Below are 15,514 nucleotides of genomic sequence, written 5' to 3'. Positions count from 1 at the left end.
ATGACACCAAATATACAGGCACTTGTAAACACCAAATCCCTGGATCAGATTGTCAACACACCAACCATACTGCATCTGGTCCTCACTAATATAGGAGAGTGCTGCATACCCTCTAGAGTAATGTCTTCTATGGTAAGGTCAGACCACAAAATTGTCTCCTTTGAAATAAAAATAAAACCTGGTCCCTCAGTTCACCCTGAAATATTCAGGAACTACTCTAAGGCTAACTTCCTGCTATTAAGTGATAAGCTGTTAAAATCTGAATCTCCCATAAACCCTTTGAACACTGCTGCCTATGCAGAACTGTTCACAGAAACCCTATAAAAGCATGCTAATAGCTGCATAGAGGCAGTTGTACCCACCAGGAAGAATTACAGAACTGACTTGAAAAACAAGCCACTCTGGTGAAATCATAAACTCAATAGGCTGTAAAACAGAATGAAGAAGATCATGGCAAAAATTAGGAGGTACAGCACCCAACAGAATAAAAGCATTCTCATCAAACTAAACAAACAACTCAAAGGACAAATAAAGTCTACCAAAGCTATATTTAAGGTAAATTTGGCCTCCCAGTCCAAGGACAACCACAAGACATTATTTTGCTATGTCTGCACCCTCAAAGGCAATACAAAATTGTGTACAGAGCTCATTGTAAATGGAGCTACCTGTACTGAGCCAGACAATATAACAAACCTACTGGCCAATAAATTCAGCTCCAACTTTACCCCCCTCAACCTTCCCTCAGGAAATACCATCAAATATAACTCCCCCTGCTGTCACTACGGAACAAGTCCTTAATGCTCAGTAATATGCCCAGTAATGACTCTTTCTGAAATTCCTATGCAGTTGCATGCATTAGTAACATATCTAAATACAATTGTAAATTATTTTTTATAAGACCCATTGCTCCTACTACTATTGGAACTGTCTGGTTATCTTTCTTCCACACTGTTCTCATTTCTGCCTGCAAATCCTGATATTTTATGACTTTGTGTCTCGCTGTACACAAGACACTGTAGTCACTGTGTGCGGCAATTTCAATGATCAATGCTACTTTTGCCTTCTTTTCATGGACAGCTATATCTGGTTTTCTAGCATCTATATTTTGAACTGTTGGTAATGGATGATCCCATGTGATGTAAACCATCTTTTTCTGTGATGCTTTGTGGCTCATGTTTCCTGTGTTTTTCAGCTACTTCAATACCATAATGTTTGCACAATCCTCAGTGCAACAGTCTTGCCACATTAGTATGCCTTTCAGTATACAGTCCTTCTGTCAGTATGTCACAACCAGCAATGAGGTGTGCAACTCTTTCCAATTCTGTTTTCTAAAATCTACATTTGTCTGTTTCTCCCACATGTTCAATGGACTTTGTAAACCAACGTGAACGTGGCCCATTATCTTGGGCTGCCAATATTAACCTTTCATCTCTTGATTTGAATTTGCCTCTCCTTAACCATTCCTGCATTCAATCTTGATCAACATGAGATTCTTTCAGAAGTTTTCTATACTTGCAACTATATTTATGCATTTTACACATTTCTTGCCTTCTTATCTGGTCCTTCATCTTATATTCTTTCTTTTGTTTTTTGACGCATTCAGTTGCTGCCCGATTTTTATCTACTTTTAGTTTGATTTCCATTCCTGCTTGATGCTAATGTGTTTCTGCCAGATTAAGCAGAGAACTCATCTTAGATTTATTGTCTTCATGTTTCAAAACTTTCACTATGTTTGGGTCTTGTGAGGTCAGCAGATGTGTGCAATCCCACGACTGCAGAGCTATACGTGTAATGAATTTCATGGAGGCCCATACCTCCTTCGGAATGGGGAATATATAATCTTGGTATGCACTGATTTTTATAAGGGCAGCCATGGTGGTGCAGCGGTTAGCGCTGCCGCCTCACAGCAAGAGGCTCTCTGGTTCGATTCTCGGCTGGGGTGCTTTCTGTTCGGAGTCTGCATGTCCTCACTGTGGTCACGTGGGTTTCCTCCCACATCCCAAAGACATGCAGTAGGTGGATTGGACACTCTAAATTGGCCCTAGGTGTGAGTGTGTGCATCTGTGCGCCTTCTGTGGAAAGTTGGGCACCTGGCTGGCAACTCAACACTGTAAAACTCCACTGCCAATGATGAGCAGACAGATGATCCACTGTGGCAACCCCTAACCGGGAAAAGCCGAAAGAAGAAGAAGATTTGGTGAGCATGAAGCATCCTTCTTGTTTTTCTATCTAATCTATCCAACACATTTTGGGGCAAGTCAATCACTCCAAAACTGTAAGATAGCACAGGAAGAGCAAATTGGTTTATAACTTGAATTTTGTTCCTAGATGTCAATGTTGTCTTCTAAAGTATTTTTTACTAAGTCTTATTTGCATTTGTTCATGTTTTATTGTTGATCCTTCATCTATTCCCAAATATTTATACACTCCCTCCTGTTCAAGTTCTTTTAGATCACTTTTCTGTCCCAAACTGATATTTTGTTGGTGCTGCAATTTTTCGGCTTTAAAGGTTGCTTTTGCACATTCAGCAAGACCAAATGACATTCTTATATCATCTGAAAAAGTTTTGACAACTTGCAGATGTGCTTTCAGTTCCACATCTGATGAGCGCATATAAACATTTCTTACTCATGACTAAATCTCCATGCATAGATGTTAATACTTTTAACCAAAAGTTAGGTACTGCATCTGGGCCTGTGGTTTTCCAATTAGAGGCTTTTCTTGACTTTGTTTCAATATCTCTGGCTATTACTTCATTCCGTTTCATATCCTGTACCTTTAAACTTCTTATTCTTTCTTTTACTTCTTCTATCCATTTAGCATCTTTGTTATGTTCCACAGGATCTTCATAAATACTCCTCCAAAATGTATCTATTTCTTCTTTTTTGGCGGTCTTTCAATTCCTTTTACCTTGTTTGCCAATTCTCTATAAAACATTTTTGAATCATTAATGAATTGCTTGTTTTGTACTTTTCCTTTATATTTATCTGTGTATCTTCTAAGTTTTTCCACCTGTGCTGAAATTTTTAGTTTGCTATTTGCGATAGTGCATGATAGATCCTTATCTGTTCTAATACTGCACATTGATTTTATTACGTCCATCTTTCTAAGTATATTTGTTGATCTGTTCCTTCTTCTATATTCTTCTAACAGCAACACTTCTTATCTTATTTGCTTTAAAGTTTTCCCTATTTGATACTTCCATGATGGCATTCAATTTCTCCCCTTCTTTCCCTCACTACCCTGTGTTCTAGTGGTAGAGCTTTATCAGTTATTAATTTAGCTGCAAAGTAATATATCCTGTTTACTTCTGTTATATTGCATGGATCTATATGACCAGTCCTAATTACTGTGTTCATTTGTTTCATCAAACGTCTGACTTTTTGGGTTTCATTGACCTTCTACAGTCTATTTCTTTCATTAATCTTAATATGTCTATCTATCTCTACTAAATCAAGCAACTCTTCTCTTAGCTCATTTTCTTCTGAACTGAGGGCACATTTTTTTCTATTCCATTTCCTGCAGGCATTCTATAGAAAGTTCTATAGCATCTTCCTGTGGCACATTCTCTACAAATTTGATCCTGTGCCATCTGTTGCTCTGTCATATGGGAACTCACTGGACTATCACTCAACAGTGACTTTATCAGAGTTTGCACAGTTTCCTGTTCCTTCCGTTGCTGTCCAGATTCAAGTGAACATTTATACTGGTTACCTGTGGAAGGATCCAAAATATCTTCATATGGCACCTGACCAATTGCTTCCCATTCCACTGGTTTCCCCTTAATTTGTATGTGCATTGCTCTTTCCTGTTGTGGTGTTTTCTGAATTAGATTTTCTACACTGAATCCTTCACTTTGCGGGTACCCCATAACCTCAGTTTCTATTTCTTTAACTTCTCCATTACTGATCTCCTTTTCTACTTTCCCTCTTTGTCTTCTTATTTTTTGTATTGTAAAGATTTCCATGTCTAGATTACTTTGTCTGTATTTCTCTTCAAATATCTTTGGTGCTGCTCTTTTTGTATTGATTAGTTTTGTTTTCTTCTTTGCATAGATATTACACCATATTAAATCACTTTTTCTTTCCCACGTCCATATTTCTTTTCAGATGTCTCCTGATCTTCCTGTTTCTCCTTACTTTGGGGACTCGTTCCATCATGCTGTGATGTAGTCTGTTAGACCTTCTACACCAAATCCTTCACTTCGCAGGTACTCCATAATTTCAACTTCTATTTTTTTAACTTCTACTTTACTAATTTTTTTTTCTAAATTTGCACGTTGTGATATTATTTTTTTATTGTGAAATTTTCCATATCTGGATGCCTTTGCCTGTATTTCTCTTTGAATATCTTTGGGGCTGCCTTCTTTATATTGATTAATTTGGCTTTTGCCTTTGCATAAATATTGCACAATATCAAATCTCTCTTTCCCATGTCCAGATTTCTTTTTTATACTTCTCAAAAATCTCTAGGTTTTGTTGTTTATATGTTCGCATTTCCTCAGTTGCTTTTTTCCAAGCAGATTAAAGTGTATTGGTCTATATACTGTTTTTCACAAATCTGTTGTATTAATGAAGACACATTTTTATTTGAAGCTTCTGACAGTTTTTCTTGTGGAAGTATTTTTCTTTTCTCTAATTTCTCTCTTAATCTTTTTGTATAACTTCTGTCTGGACATTCTGGGCTTTTTACATAATAGTAACAATACATAACTTCTTTCTTATCTTCAGTAGTCCACTCTATCATCTTTATGACTCTTCTTTGGCCTATCAGTTTTTGTGATTTTTGTGGACTGCTTCTTCCTACTACAATGGGGGGGGGGCATCCTCCACCCCATTATAGGAACGTTTCTATTTTTTGAGGATTTTACATTGTCATTTTTTGCAGTCCTGGCACCATTGCACCTACCAGGATTGGGCACTTTTTTATTTTTTATTTATTTGACATTTGTTGACTGGGTTGGTCCATCTGGGCTGAGGTCCTTTTTCAGTGGAGACCCTGGGAGAAAAGCACTAGAGTTACAAAATATATACAAGCTCCAAGAAAAAAACATTTGCTGGTACCCAAGAAAAATACATAACAAGTAAAGCGCTGTAAAGCGAGTATACAATGATAATACTGATTACAAATTATATACAATGTTGGCTAGCTATGTATATTCAGGTAGGTAGTCCAGGAGAAAATGAGTTTAAAGTAAAGAGAGAGGAAGCTACTAAGGAGTGATTGGGTAGCAGTGAAGGAGAGATAAGAGTGCAATGGTAGTTGACCATTCTACTGGTGAGGAGATTGATATAGTAAAGGACAGTTAGGGGTAGGAGTAGGGAAAGGGTTTAGTGGGGAAGAAGGGAGGGGGAGTTTGGAAGGAGGTAATGTGAGGTACTACTAGGAGAAAAAGAAGTGAGAGATTGGGTTGGACAGGTGGGTTAGTTGGGGGGCTGACAACAGAGGAGAATTTTATTTAAGCTAAGGTGATTTCTCACAGTCTTTTTGAATAGAAAAATGTATCCTGGTCCTTGTGCACCTAGCTATCTTTTTTAATTTTTGACCTACTTCTATCCATGATATATGCTATATAACTCTATATATCAGTGTTGTCTTGGTGAGATTTTGTGAAAAACAGGGTCCAACCCATGAAGGTGCTCACCAAGACTTGAGCATGAATTCAATTTCAGCAATATTACTCTACTTTGCTTGCTGATTTATCTCTGTATTTGGACCCAGTGGGACCCAAAACATGGTGAACTATGCCTGGGCAGGGCGAAGCCAGAGGAAACTCTGGTGGAGGTCCATAGTACTCCTGATGTGCAAATTGGTCATCCGACCTGGGTATAGGGTGAAAGACTAATCAAACCATCTAGTATCTGGTTCCCTCCAAAGTTTCCCTTGGGATAGCTGTCGCTTGGCGGATGTAGTTTTATCTGGTAAAGCGAATTATTATAGGTCTTGCAGATGAAACTATCTCAACCTATTCTCAAACTTTAAATGGGTAAGATGCCTGACTCACTGGCTTGGAGCTGGGCAGGGAATGCGAGCACCCAGTGGGCCACTTTTGGTAAACAGAACTGGCGCTGCAGGATGAAGCAAACTCCGGGTTAAGGCTCCTGATGGCAATGCTCATCAGACCCCAGAAAAGGTGTTGGTTGATACAGACAGAAGGACAGTGGCCAAACTCCAGGTTAAGGCTCCTGATACCAATGCTCATCAGACTCCAGAAAAGGTGTTGGTTGATACAGACAGAAGGACAGTAGCCACGGAAGTCGAAATCCATTAAGGAGTGTCTAACAACTCACCAGCCAAATCAACTAGCCCTTAAAATGGATGTCACTGGAGTGTCGGGCCCATATCCAGCCGTCTTTGGCACTGGGAGCCAAGGGAGCTACACCTCGACAAGTAGGAGGGCTGCAGCGATGGCACTGAAGCCCAGGCAAAGGCCTGGGTAGAGCCGCCACGGTGCAGATCTTGGTGTTAGTAGCAAATATTTAAATGAGAGCTTTGAAGGCCGAAGTAGAAAAAGGTTCCATGTAAACAGCAGTTGAACATGGGTCAGTCGGTGATGAGAGATAGGCGAGCACGGTTCCAAAGGGATGGGTGATGGCCTCCATTGCCCTCGGCTGATCGAAAGGGAGTCAGGTTCAGATCCCTGAATCTGGAGGAGCAGAGATGGGCACCTCGCGGAGTCCAGTGTGGTGACACAAATGATCCTGGAAAAGCTGGCAGGGACCCCTGGGAGAGTTCTCTTTTCTTTGTAAAGAGCAAGGAGCCCTGGAATGCGTTCACTGTGAGAGAGGGGCCCACACCCTGGAAAGTGTCAAGGTTCCTGCGGAATCAGGTGAGCTCTCTCTGGCCCTTGAAAATCCAGGGGAAAGGGTGTAAGTCTCGCACCAGGCTGTAGCCATATCCACAGCAGGTCTCCAAGGTAAACAGCCTCTGGCATGTTAGAACAATGTAGGTAAGGGAAGTCAGCAAGTCAGATCCATACCTTTGGGATTAGTATTAGCTCTAAGGGCTGGGTCAGTCGGGCTCAGGCATGAAGTGGGGCTGGGTGCATGCCATGTCTGGATGAGGCACTGCCCTCTCACCACCCCCCAGGGGGGCTGGGGGATGGCAATGGCAACTCTGGATGCATGCCAAGCCCTTCCTGTAGATTACCCCAACTGTGGCGGGTGCCGGTCTTGAATGGTGTCCCACATCATCCAGCAGCTAGCAGCTGACTTAGAACTGATGCAGATCAGGGGAATCCAACTTTTTAATTAAAACAAAGCATTGTGAAGGCCCAGGATGGGTGATGAAGTGATGAGATTTCTGCCCAGTGCTCTGAATGTCAAAGTGAAGAAATTCAGTGAAGCGCAGTAAACGGCATTAGTAACTATGACTCTCTTAAAGTAGCCAAATGCCTCGTCACTTAATTATTCATGCTCATGAATGGATGAATGAGATTCCCATTTTCCCTACCTACTATATGGTGAAACCACAGCCAAGGGAATGGGCTTGGCAGAACCAGCAGAGAAAGAAGACCCTGTTGAGCTTGACTCTAGTCTTGCACTGTGAAGAGACATGAGAGATGTAAAATAAGTGGGAGGCCTCGATTGCCGGTGAAATACCACTACTCATCATTTTTTCACTTACCCAGTGAGGTGGGGGGGTGAGCCCCACTGGGGCTCTTGCTTCTGGCTCCAAGTGCCCAGACAAGACCCCTTCTGGGGACAGAGTCAGGTGGGCAGTTTGACTGGACTGGGTATCCTTAATGCTCTCTCTAAGGCCAAGAACATTGCATCAAAGGGCTCACACAATATCACAGGATGCCTTCTAAAAAGCATGAAACAGGCCATCTGGAATTGCAGTTTAACTGTAGCCTCCAAACAGGCTTCATGCCTCATGAATGGAGAACAGCTCAGTTAGCCCTCTGCATAAAGGTGGGCCATCTACAGGTGCAGGAAACTACAGACCCATAAGTCTCACTAGTCTTATATGCAAAGCCATGGAAAGAATTATCATGGAAATGGTCAATAATGATATAGTAAACCTCCAGACACTGGACCCAACCTAGTTTGGTTTCCTCAAGGGCAGGTCATGCCTACTTAACCTGGTGGACTTCTTTGAGAAGGTCAACAAAGCAATGGATGAGGACAAAATGGTTCACACTGCCTACCTTGACCTGGTCAAAGCATTTGACACAATACCCCACTCAGGCATTGTTGACAAACTCAAGAGGTTAGGTACAAACCCGTATAGCACCTGCTGGATAGCCAACTGACTCACAGACAGGACTCAGGAAGTTAAAATTGGGGAGTCCACTTTTGCAAAGATACCAGTCACGGGTGGAATCCCTTAGGGATCAGCCCTTGGACCACTCCTTTTTGGCATTTATTTCTCTGAAGGCAAGGCCAATGTCAGTGGTCTCTGGCTGACTAAATTTCCAGATGATTGCAAATTAGGAGCTGTTATTGAATCCCACACTGACACAAATGTTCTTCAGGAAGTGCTGACACAGAACAACAACTGGTGTCAGAGCCATGGACTAAAACTAAATGCCAAGAAATGCATAATAGTATCCTTCAGGAAGTCATCCATCCCTGGTAACTATCATATTGACAGCACACCCCCTTAGACTTGACCCAGTAGTCAGGGACTTGGGGACACACATAGACAGTAATCTAGTATTTGACTATCATGTGTCTATAGTACTGGGAAAATCATTCTATGTTGCGCAACTTATAAACAAAGGTATGGCATCTAGGTCCGAGGAAGTCATTGTTCCACTGTATTCAGCATTCATCAGACCTATCATTGAGTACAATGCCCCATTTGTTATGTACCTAACCAGGCATATCCAACAAATGGAACATCCACAGAGGTTCTTCTCTAAAAAAAATACAGGGTGAAAGTAAAATGGCCTATGCAGACTGCCTCAAGGCCCTAACCCTGTATTCTGTTTCCTACAGGCTGTTGAGGGGAGATCTATGCCTGGCATACAGGACATTGTCAGACCCCACTCTGATTGACCTCCTGCATAATCAGCAAAACAAACAGCACCAGAATTACCCATTCCAAAAACTTAAACCTTGCCTGTGATATAAATAGGACCTGCTGGACATACACATATGTATCCCAGAGACTACCCTATCTCTAGAACAGGCACCCCATCCATGTAAAGCAGAGTTCCTCACTAACCCAAATGAAATGTAACTTGGACAACTGGATGGGGAACTGGAAACTCATCCTTGGCTTGGCACCTATGTCTCTAATGAACACAGGCAACCTGTAAATGGTTTGTCTCCCTGGACCCTGCTTGTAAATGTTTCATCTCCCAAGCCCCTGCTTACCAGAACTTGTCAGAGATTTTGGGATGCATGGCTAGGCTAAAAAAGGCCATTGTGGTCATTAGCCTAGTAAACAACTATGACCCTGTGAACCTATAAGCTTGCAATTAGTGAGTGGGCAAAAATAAATGTTCTATGGTTTAGTATAGATTAATGCAATACATTAACTGTACATACAATTTTAATGTATATACATATATGATTCACAGTGTAAAATGGCACAATATTTTCATTTTTGTATGAAAATTGAATATCTTTTTGTAGTTTGTATGTGCAAAAACTGCACAGCTTTTCTCCCTGTACAATGTAAAACTCCCAATATCTTACAAAATACATAATACATTACATATACTTATATAAATTATCTCTAATAACTGTGGAGATTTTCTCCCTGAGCCTACACTGAGAATGGGATCAACCCCAGTAAGACTTTCCTGGTAAACAAAGATAGACAGATAGATAGATAGAATATAGATAGATAAGATAGATAGATAGACAGAATGTATTTTGGTAAATCCAGTATTAAGAAACCAGTTATTTTGCAGTCACATACACTAGCTGAAGTATATCACAATAAAGATCTATATATCCTACTGTCATCTAATTTCTCATTTAGTAAACATGCATAAGTAATATGTGATAAAGCTATGAACAAACAAGGTATGTGCTAAAAACAAATCTCACTAGTACGGATGAAAATTACCTGGTTGATTTATATAAAACCTATTTTTCACCAACTCTAGACTATAGATAGGTTCATAGGTGTATACTAGGCTAACGACCACTAGGTCCTTTAAAAGCCTAGCCATACTACTCAAATGTGGCTCACAAAATTGATTTATATTTGATTTATAGGGGGTGATTTACCGACTGCCTCTGTCCATCAGAAACAATGGAGCCAGACCAGGGGTGAATTTCCAGATTATCCATCCACTGGTCCAAGTCGCACTTAAATAGAGATAGGGAGAAACTCTGCTTCACATGGATGTGGAGCCTGTTTCAGAGAAGTGAAATTCTCTGAGAAGCATATCTGTCGCTCAAACATGTAATATTTATGTTTTAAGCAATATGTAGGTCTTTACTCTAGTAGTTCTTATGCTGTTTATTTTGCAGATGTGCAAAAGATTCAACAAAATAATGTCCAGGAATGCCTTGTACGCCAGACAATGATCACTTCTCGGAAGACTGTATGATACCAAGTAAAGAGGTGGGGCTTTGAGACGATCAGAGCAGGTCATTGTGTTTACTCCCTGTATTCTTTTTGTAAGGAACCTTTGTGAATGTTCCAGGTTGTTGCATGTGTCTGGTCAGGTACATACCAAAGGGGGCATTATACTCTATTGTGGGCCTGATGAGAACTGAGAACAGTGTTATGATGACCTCTCAAGACCTAGATACCATGCAGTTGTTTATAAGCTGAGCAACACAGAAGGATGTTCTTACTACCCTGGACACATATTGGTTGAAGGCTATGTTACTATCTACATTAGTTTCCATATTCCTGACTAGTGAACTTTTAAGGGTGTTTTATTGATAATGTAGTTACCCGGGGTAGCAGACTTTCCAAAAGGAACTATAATGAATTTTTTGGTATTGAGTTTTAAGCCATGGCTTTGGCACCAAGTGCTTGTCTGTAGGAGACATTCCTGAAAAGAGCTCTCATCTTGGGGAGATTCAATGACTGCTCCTGGCTTGCAATCATCTGCAAACTTGGTTAGTCAGAGGCCTTTGACATAAGCTTTGACATCCGAGAAGTAGATACCAAAGAAGAGTGGGCTTAGCACAGAGTCCTAGGGGACTTCACTGGTGACTGGCCTCTTTCTGGAGGTGGCCTCACCAATTCTAACTTCCTGGGTCCTATCAGTGAGCCAGCTATCTATCCAGCATGCTACAGACGAGTTTATACCTAGTTCTGTAAGTTTGTTGACAACACTCAGGTGGGTTATTATATCAAATGCCTTAGCCAGATCAAGGTAGGCAGTATGCACAGTTTTCCACTCATTCATTGCTTTAGTGACCTTTTCAAAGAACTCCACCATAATCAACAACAAGCATAACCTTCCTTTGACAAAGCCAAACTGGAATGGATCCAGTGTCTGGAGGTCTCCTATGTTCTTTTTGATTATTTCCATAAGAAATCTTTCCTTGGCTTTGTAAATAAGACTAGTCAGACTAATGGGTCTGTAGTTTCCCAGATCTATTGAAGGTCCTCCCGTATGAAGGGGAGGATAGTCACCATCCTCCAATCACATGGCACAAAGCCTGTTTTAAGACAATAGTTAAATAATGACTCCAGGGATCCTGATAATTCTTATTTTAGACTATTCAGGAATCATCCTGGGGCATTATCAGGGCCCATTGAGGATGTATTTATGGCTTTATTGCGTGCAGCCAATACATGCTCCTTAGTTATAGTTGGAGGGGTTGTGTTTGAGGGTATTACTGGGGAGACGGTTGGGGTGGGGTAAAGTTAGAAATTCATGTGTCTGTTAACAGGTTCACTACATTGCCAGGCTCGATGAATGTTGCAGCATTAACTACCAGTTCTGTACATGGCTGTGTGCTGCCTTTGAGGTTTCTGACATAGATATAGAAGGCCGTTATCTTTCACTGGGGAGGATATCTTAACCTCAAAGCTTTGCTTGACCTAATTGGCTCTCTTAGTTGCCTATTTTTTTTTAATGAGAGAGTTTGTATCTTTATGGAAATTACTCTTCCTGATTTTTGCCATAATTTTCTCCCTTTTGGTGCATATGTTTAATTTAGGATGCCACCAGGGTATTTTGTTTCTGGGGCTAGTTCTGGGGTTACTTCTGGTAGGTACAGCAGCCTCTATGCAGCCATTGAGATGGTTGTACAAAGTTTCTGAGAGAAATTCAGCATAGGCTGGTGTGTTCTTTGGGTTTGGAGGGGCACTGAATTTTGACAAGCCATCACTTAATAACCGGTAGTAGTTGCTCTCTGTTACTGGCTTTCATGGGATTACGGAGTTGATTATGATTTCAAAGGAGACAGCTTTATGGCAGGACCTTACTAGTGAGGATGAGACATGGGGGTGGGTGGGGGATGCAGCATTCTCTCATATTTCTGAGCACAAGGTCTAGTATGATGGACCCTCTAGTGGGTGCATTCACTATTTGGTCAAGGTTATTCATATTTACGAAATCCATGAATCTCTGTGCCTGTAGATTTGAGTCCGTGTAGAATTCCCAATCTATAGAGGTGTAATTAGTCTGTCATGAGTAGGGTGTTAGGTTGGGTGATAAGTGTGTCCATTAGGTCCAAGTATGCATTGTGAGCTTCTTGGTACATGGAGGGTGACCTATAACTGGCTAGGATATGGTACAGGTTCTTTCTATGGTGATGTGCACATGGAGGTACTCCAGCATGTCATCCTGTTTACCACCAGAGAGGTATGCTTGTTATTGATGTATATTGAGACATCTTCACCTTTAGCTCTTGTCTGTGCGACTACTGGTCTAAAAGTGTGGAAGGCACTGAAACCTTAAAATGCCAGGGTACTCTCTGCCACTTTAAACCATGTCTCATTAGCTGCACAGATATCTATATTCTCAAGTGTGAGGAGGGCTTGCAGGGAGTGTAGTTTTTTTTTTTTTTATTTAGGCTCCTGGCATGGAGTAGTAACACCTTGAGGTTCCATTGAGTTGACTTTGCTATGTCAGTAGGTTTGTCAATTTGGCATTCCTAAAAAAGGCACTATGGGAGGGACAAAGTCTTAGCTATATTCAAAAGGAAAGAGGGGAAATATACAGACTATCCTTGGCAAAACAATGTGGTCTGTTGGCAACATCCTCACAAGTTGGCAAATATTGGATCCCCTTAGAGAGACACCAGATAGGCAGCCAGTTGTTGAAATCATTCAGTTTTGCTCATATTGTTACATCATCCTCAATGATGGTAATATGCTGTTCCATACTTGGCATATACCAGCCTAAGACATATAGTCTGAAAGCACCATAATGTTTCTCTCTTTAGATAGTCCAGAGAGGTACATCTCAGGTCATTTACACCTACATGGAATACAATGGAATCATACTGATACCTGTAATGTAATGACTTGAGTGTGTGCATGATTTGGTGGATCCGGGCTCCAGATAAGCAGCTAACAGTTATCTTCTCCTTGGTCAAGTCTGGTTAGAGGGGCATCAGTATATCTTATAATGAAGTCTCCTGTGATGACAGTCCTGGGAATTTTTTTTTTGCTTGCCTTAGGGGCTTAGTGCTGGAGGTTTCACTGAGATTGACAGTACGGGTGGTGCTAGATATTTTTTTTTGTCTGAGTACCTTTGTGCTTGTTGAGGCATAGCTTTGACAGTGAATGGTCTAGGTGATGTTTGTTATTTAGATACATTGTTTTTAAGTGCCTCAGCATGCGTTAGTCTATCTGTGCGTTAAGTGCTATGTGAGATGGGTGTTGTGTGTATGGTTTCAACAACCTGATGTGGGCTTGTATGCGAGAGTTTAGTCTCCAGTGTCATTGTGCAATTGCACCTCTCGCATAATGTGTTTGACCCTTTAAGGATTAAGTGGTTGTCAGTAAACATAAGACAATTGCTATATTGTCTCAAGATGCCCATATCCACCAATCTACAGAGAAATTAGGAAACTGCATATCCATATGGTCTAGTCCTTTGATTGATGAGCTACAAGGGGGTGATGTATTGGGGTTAGAAGGCTATTAAGGGTACTCTACTGGAGCAGATTACGCTAAATAGTATTAAATTCTACAACTTTAATGTTTGCACAATACTGAATTCTACTAAATCTGTAGGTATTGCCACTCAAGGCCCATCTAGCTGTTCGAAGCTTGTTAGCACACAAGGTACATGCACTATATTGTTGCTTCACTGGCTACAAATTTATGGATCGTACTACAGAGAAAATTTGCTTTCAAGATGTTTGCTACTGTACAGGGCACTGCTAACCCATCCAAACATGCAAAATTTATAGCAGCACAGAAAAAACAGAAAACTAAATAATGAGCTCTGTGACCAATAAAATGACTACACTGTGAGTCCTTTTATATATTTCCCAGCACTTGTAGACCAGCCAAATACCTCCTGCCACAAGAAGAATAAACCCAGTCTTCTTGATGTAAAAACACAGTAGGAGACCCACAAGTGCAATGCTAACACAAACCATTTAAATATATAGCTGGAAAGCCGTTGTTGAAGGTAATTTCAAGACGGTAAGTGAGAGGAAGAGCATTTTTTTAACATAAAATCCAGTGAAATGCACATATAAAAGCAGGAAACAAACATGATGGCTGAAAATAACAAGTGCAAGTTAGCAAAGCACTTAACTTTCCCTGAATGGTACTGGATACAAGTAAAACACTTTTGGAATGCAGGCTAAGACTACAAGCTTTGCTGATCTCCAGGAAAATGCACAGGAGATGGTATGTAGTAAAGGAGATTTTCTCAAAAACAATAATGGTTTTCTGGGCTGACAAGCAGTATAAAATATTTTTTTGTATTTAACACTTTCGGACAACTAAGAAGGCTTGACATGGTCTAAACAAAATTCACAAAGAAAACATGGTCTTTAAGGGAACTTTACACAGAAAGATGTAAAACCCTTAAGCTGTATACCATAGAGTACAGATACATAATAGGGAAATTACAGTTTTGTTTATAAGTACTTAAAACTTAATGCTAAAGCTCATTTCTAACTTAGAACAGATACACTGTGGAACAGATTACCTATCACATTGAGAGGGTCTGAAACCCTGGCTATTTTTAAAAATAACATACATTCATGGGTTGCTGACGGAGCATACGATCTAAGTCTGAAGGAGTCAGTGTTCCTAGATGGTCTTAAGTGTTAAATGCTGTAAGAAACTTATGAACTTATTTGAAATTAACCCCTTATTATCATGTAGTTCTGGAAAAAATTACAAAAGTAGATAAAATGTTCTCAGATTTAGCAAATATAGTATTATCTGTATATATTTTAGAAAGAGAGCCAAAATATTTCAGTGGCAAGAAATTTCATATCCACCTTAGCTTTTCATTAAATAAAATACTAATTTTCATGTAAGCTTAAACTAATTATTTTTATCTAACAGAATGATGTCCTTTTTGCTGTCTCTTTTGCAAAACTTAAGTTATGTTCACATCTTCTAACTTTCATTATTTGATTCTCTTTCATAAAGGATAGCTGGCGAATCAAAC

This window comes from Protopterus annectens, chromosome 3.part0, assembly GCF_019279795.1.
Source record: "Protopterus annectens isolate FY-2018-M chromosome 3.part0, PAN1.0, whole genome shotgun sequence".
In the NCBI taxonomy this organism is placed as follows: domain Eukaryota; kingdom Metazoa; phylum Chordata; order Ceratodontiformes; family Protopteridae; genus Protopterus; species Protopterus annectens.
The sequence above is the reverse complement of the archived record's forward strand: the minus strand, read 5'-3'. Positions refer to the sequence as shown.